General features: G+C 42.4%; 1 protein-coding gene across 1 annotated transcript in view; it reads right to left on the minus strand.

Moving 5' to 3' along the window:
- The window catches only part of KIAA1217 (KIAA1217 ortholog), a 463,282-nt gene extending 457,774 nt beyond the window's left edge, over positions 1 to 5,508 (minus strand). The window contains exon 1 of the mRNA XM_059404172.1: positions 5,427 to 5,508. The gene's annotated coding sequence lies outside the window, so the exon portion shown is untranslated. The remainder of the gene's footprint in view (positions 1 to 5,426) is intronic.
- Between the last annotated feature and the right edge of the window lie 492 nt (positions 5,509 to 6,000).

The raw sequence follows: 6,000 nt of genomic DNA on the forward strand, positions 1-6,000 counted from the left end.
TATATTCCGGCTTCCTCTGAGAGTCCTGACCTTTCTTTATAGCTCAGGCCAGCAGGGTTCCAGCAACTAAACACAGAGGTCAGTATTATCTTTAGGGAAATCCCTCATTCAAAGGCACAAAGTAGAATTCTTTCCAGTAATCCTGAAGGAAGAGACAACTACCTTACCTTCAAACACCACAGTTTTCTGTGATGGAGGAACAGCTTTCTTCTGGGTGGCCTTCTCTTCATCCTAAGAGATTTATGCCAAATGGTATTTTTTGAGCTTTTGCTTCTTAGCTGAGCTTTAGCAGGGTCAAGGAAACCACAGGGTTGGTGTCTGTGGCAAGCATGTGCAGAGATGAGTCTCGCTTTGGGGAACTTCTGGAGTTTCAAATTGTGAGGTCTGACGTGGAACCAAAATCCTGGGTTTACCTGGATTTTTTTTTTTTTTCTTTAGGATTTACATTATGACCCATTTCAATGGGAGTTTAAAACCATGTTTCAAAGTTCATTGTGATGACAAATACTGGAATATTCTCAGAAAGTCAACATGATCTTTCTCACAAGGATTCAGAAGAGCTACAACCAGCACCACCAGTCTGCAGAAACACCTGAGGTCTGCTTTAGACCGCAAAATGAAAATAAGCTTTCAAAGTGTTTTTCAAGTTGCCTTTGGGTTTTGTTAAAAGTAGAAATGTTTCTTTCCTTTTTCTTTGCTCTTTCTCGGTCAAATGAAATGTCACTGTCAATTCCCTCTGAACACAAAAGTCATGCCATCGGATACTTGGGGAAAGAAAACCCACATGAAACACGTCCCCAGATGTTATGGGAGAAAGGCTGGTTTAGAAAAGTCTTTGGTCCGTGGCTGAGGCTGCCATGGTTCTTCCATCACACCAGTTTTTACTCACACAGTTTGAGGAATAAAAACACGCTGACCGACAATCCACAAGAACAGTGGAATCCCAATGACTACGAACAGAACTGCTTCAATAAGAGGTGAAAGGGGCAAAAACATCATGAAATGAGTTTAAAGTGTCTTAAGCAGGCACTACGTTGAGAATTTCATTTTCCTTGTAATAGATTTCTTTTGCTCCAAGAGAAACCCACAACCTGTTTGAATCTGGTTTCTACCATGTTAGTCTAGAGGCAGAGAACTTGCTAGCAAGTACTTCCCCTTCAGATGTTTGGTGGCTCATGGGCGTGCCTGTTGAAGACAACTGCCCGGAAGAAAATACCTTTCCAGTGTCTGGAGGTCCCATATGTGATGCTGCTAAGAGGCTTCATTATTCACCTCTGCCTGGCTCACTAGCTGTGTGACCTTGACCAAGTGACTTAACCTTCTAAAGTCATCTCCTCAACTGCAGACTGTAATTTATCACCAAAGTTTATTACCACATTTAATTGTTACTAGATCTTAACAAGAGAATGGATTTATAGCCTTTGAGTGCCTTGCATTCAAGAAGTACTCACTGTTGATATATTTTCTGCATCATAATCCCCTCTTTTGGCCATTCTGCACTTCCTGTGCCTTCTCCCATCAGCCATGGCCAGCTGGAGCCCACACCCCAGGGAGGGAGTGCTTGGGGTGACAGATGCCTCAGGAGCAAGAGGACTTGTCCAGGGCCAGAAAGGCAGCCAAGGGACCGGAGGGGAAAAAGAAGTTAGCAAAACATGAAGTGTCTTTATTACAACTCAACTGGTTTTAAGGTTTCCATTTCTTTTCAGCAAATGTGTTTTCTTCCTCTCATGGAACTCAGAACATATGTGCTGCCTGGCAGCTGATTTCTGCAACTCTTAAAGTCAGGATTGGAGAAGGCTGACTCATAATTTCTTACACTGCACGTGCGAAAGTTTTCAAGAAAATGTGGAGGGGGGAAGAGCCACAGGATTTTGGATGATACTCTCAAATACTTTTCAATTAAATCGGTAAAAAAAATTCATTGATTATTTGCTTCTATTTCTGACTTATTTATATCCAGAGAGAGTGAGCTGGGGGGGGGGAAGGGCAGAGGGAGAGGGACAGAGAGAATTTTAAGTAGACTCCACCCTGAGCACGGAGCCTAATGTGGGGCTTGATTCCTGGACCCTGAGATCATGACCTAAGCTCAAATAAAGAGCTGGATACTCAACTACTAGCCACCCAGGCACCCGGCTGACCCTTTTGAACTACTATTTACTCAAAGCAGCATGAAGAGATGGGTTGAACAAAAGGTAGTATCACTGAGAAGAACAGAAACAAGGTAGCATTTGGAGAGCATTGTGGTTTTCCATTCATCTTACTTACTTGATGTTATGGCCTCCTTGTGAGGCAGGTTGTATCAGTGACAAGGACAAAGGCTCCCAGGGATTGCAGAGCCACTGAGACTTTAGCCACTGGGATTTTACTGACTCTAGGCATCAAATTCTTTGCATTATATCCCACACCTTTTTTTTCCCTCTTTAAGACTCACACAACTCCGCTTTGATTAAAATTAAAGTAACACAAAGCAGAACATGGTATCTGTTAAAATAATACAGTTGAGGAAATGTTCTTCAGTTATCACTGTAACTGATCAGGCATGTGACAGATCTTTTACAAGACACACAGTCCCTAACCAGATCAAGCATTCCTACTGATATAGTATGAGGGGTAAGGCATCAGCAAGCCTGACTACCTATGGACGACAGCACAGTGACAGGGCCCTCACATGGACAAATTCACTCAGTGCCTTGAGTTTTCTTTCAAATAAAGTATTTCTCACCTCCTATACAAGTTAAACAAAAAGTCCAACAAGGGTCCTTCACTGCCCTTGACACGTGCAAAAGACCTGACAAAGTATTTCCTCTAAGCAATTTCTTCATCACATTTCTGGCAGAAGGCCTGTGTATGGTCAGTGGCAATTCTAGAAGCCAGAGTAGGAGGGTGTGGATAAGGGGAATAGAGACACAGGAAAGCAGGACTTAGAGGCAGGTGATCTACTCAGGCTGGAAGAATGGCCATCACAGATTGAGATGGCTCTTTTGTGAACAAAAGTCCCAAGCCTGGACATCAGAAGAGCCTCAACAACTCCTGCAAAAGAGGCCAGCAGAGGGGATAGGAGCCAGACACAACAACTATAAACTAAGTTTCTGCTTTATTCCAGAGTTCAGTTCAAATCTTGGGCTCACCACTTAATGACTGTGTAACTTTGCGTAAAGCACTTTACTTTCTGGAGTCCCATTTCTCTGTGTGTAAATGAGGATAACAAGGCCTTTCTGTGCCTAGTTGGGAGGATGGAAGATTACAGCATACACTGCACAGCACGCGACACACAGCAGACACTGAATGCATACTAGTTATTACTTTGTATCATTGTGATTATCCACAGTCCCGAGATTGCTAACACCACCAATGCTATAATTTAAAACACATGTATTCTTCACATTCTACCAAACTAGTTCAAAGCCTGTTTTTCAAATACATTATCTAGTTGGGGCTTTAAAAAAAAAAAATCTCTGTGTATGTTCTGCTCTGCTTATCAAAGGCTCTCCGTAATGCTTACCCAAGGGTAAGTCAATTACACAGGATACTGTTCTGCCTTCTATTATTCTTCCTGAACCACATTCCATGTGGTATTGGGTCAATTTCTTTACTTCCTCTTTTCTCCTACCACATACCATACCCTAAAAAAGATGCCAGTTTAGTTTTAACCCTCCTTTGAAAGTAAATTTTCATCTCTCGTTCTCTCTTCTTTCTTTCTCTCTCTCTCTCTTTTTAAATTATTTAAAGTTGTTGCAAGGTCTTTTTGTGCCCTCCAACCCCAATCCATGCAACAAAATAGTAACGGGAGAAAATTATTTGTGCTTCAGCCAGAGTCCTCCTGCTGAGTACGATGACTTTGTAATGAACTATGCATCCATAAACAGTTGACTCTTTGATCTCTGGCTGCTTGTACAACTCTAAAGAGAAAGGCATTCCATTCCAAACCACACAAAGAGATGGGAACACAGGTTATTTATGGGAGCCCACTGACTCTAAGTTTAGCCTGGCTCTTTCAAGACTCAAATACACACATCATTTTGACGGCCAGATCTGCTCCCTCCCCTTACGGTGGTGTCTAATGGGACTGTAGTAGAGGAATGTCTGATTTCTGGCTTCTCTCTGGGGTGAGAAAGGTAGCTAATTTGGCAGGGAGACAGACACAACAGTATTTACAGAGACAGTAGAAAATCGAATCCATATGCCTACAGCGGGAAATCAGAGTAAATCACCAGGCGCTAAGAGGACTTCTGAATTCCCTTTCTGAGGCCAGTTCAGTTTCTGGCCAAGAATAAACTAGCTCTGTAGTTGCACAAAATCCAGCATCCACACGCCCTCTTTAATCCGACAGTGCTCCACTGATATTGTCACTTGATGGGAAGAAAAGAAATGCCAGCTCTGGTTCCTTGAATTCGGAGGTGATTTTGCACATCGGACTCCTGCATTACTCAGTGCACTTCCTGTGGTACAGTTGGTGCGAACACAGAAGCCGTGAATTCCCCACTCGGGCACTGTTGTAGCTAAGTTCAACAACATCTTGTGAGTGATTCTCAGATAATGATGTTCTTAGGGGCTCTGCAATATGGCTGAGTATTGATTCACACTACTCAATAAAGCAAAAATCGAGTTGAACAGAGACTGTACTGGGATAGGATCTATCTATTCCCTTCCCTAACTCCCTCCGCATCAAATACCAAAATTTTACAGTGTGGTGTCAGAATGGTGAGGGCTGTATGAGGACCTCTGTAATGGGGGAAAACTCAAAATGGAAATTGCTTTTCTTAGGGCAGAATACGGAACTAATGGATTTATGATCAGAATGCGGACCAAAGCCGGGGCTCGATCTGGTCACTCCATTCTCTCATTCCAGACACTAAAGTCCACCTACAGGAGGCTGATCTGAGCAAAGCAAAAGGACCTCAAGGAAACTGGCAAATTTACTTTTCTACTTTTGTGGGAACCTGACTTTGATTAAAGTCATATTACGTGACAGGCCTAAAAGAGACTCTTACATTTTACTCATTCTATTCAGCCTAGAGACAAAGTCATCAGATACCTACCCAGGACCACATATCATTTGCTAAAAGTTCATATTCTTGGAATATTCTTTTATTCTTTAGTCATTAGGATAGCTTCGAGCCAGAGTCTGAACCCAGAGACAGGCATCTAAGGGAATACAGAACATGCCCAGAAAAGCAACACATGTTATCAGGAACACTGCCTGCAGCCCAAAGAAAGAATGGTTAAAAAAAATAAAACAGCTGCATATCAGAGCACACACACACTGGAGGGAGATCACGAGGTTCAACACAGACCTTATATCCCAGTGGGCTCAGGGAGGAACAAATCAAGAAGTAAGTTTTACAGACAGGCCTTGAGTTCATAGTTCATTCACGGTTAAGATGATGAATGTTTATTTTAGGATTCAATAAAAAGAAAGACCTTACCTAAAAAGAAAATGAAAAGGAGTCTTCCACAGATAAGTAGCGTGATCTTTTGGGGCAACACCCAGGGGCTCTGGATCTGGGCTCCAACTGTCTACAAGACACAGAATACACAGTGGGACCTCAGTCTCTCCACCTGAAAAATACAAATAATAATGTCACTGTTTCCATCGAGCAACTGCTCATAGCTAGAAACTCATGCTGATTAAAATATACAGGAAGAACAGAGTAAGATGCTTATATAATGTATAGCCCAGAATGCCTTGTAATCACACATACACCTTTGGAGTATATCCCAAATGAGAGGTTTTAACTTCCGGTTTTCCAGAAAACATTAGTCGCATGCTACAAAGGAAGGTAAACACATGTAAAGCTACATCAACTATGAAAATAAGAGCAAGTTTACGTAGTTGGGGGTAGAAGATTATCGGCAAAAGCCAACTGAGAATCAGAGTGGCTACATCAGAGGTAGAACCATCTCTGATTCACCTCTCTGCTCCCTTTGTTGGTGGGTGAAGGTCAGGAGTGATTGCTGTATTCTCGTAAGAGCCTACTGTGTAGAGATGCTTGGATTCCA

This window comes from Mustela nigripes, chromosome 6 (assembly GCF_022355385.1).
Source record: "Mustela nigripes isolate SB6536 chromosome 6, MUSNIG.SB6536, whole genome shotgun sequence".
Classification (NCBI taxonomy): domain Eukaryota; kingdom Metazoa; phylum Chordata; class Mammalia; order Carnivora; family Mustelidae; genus Mustela; species Mustela nigripes.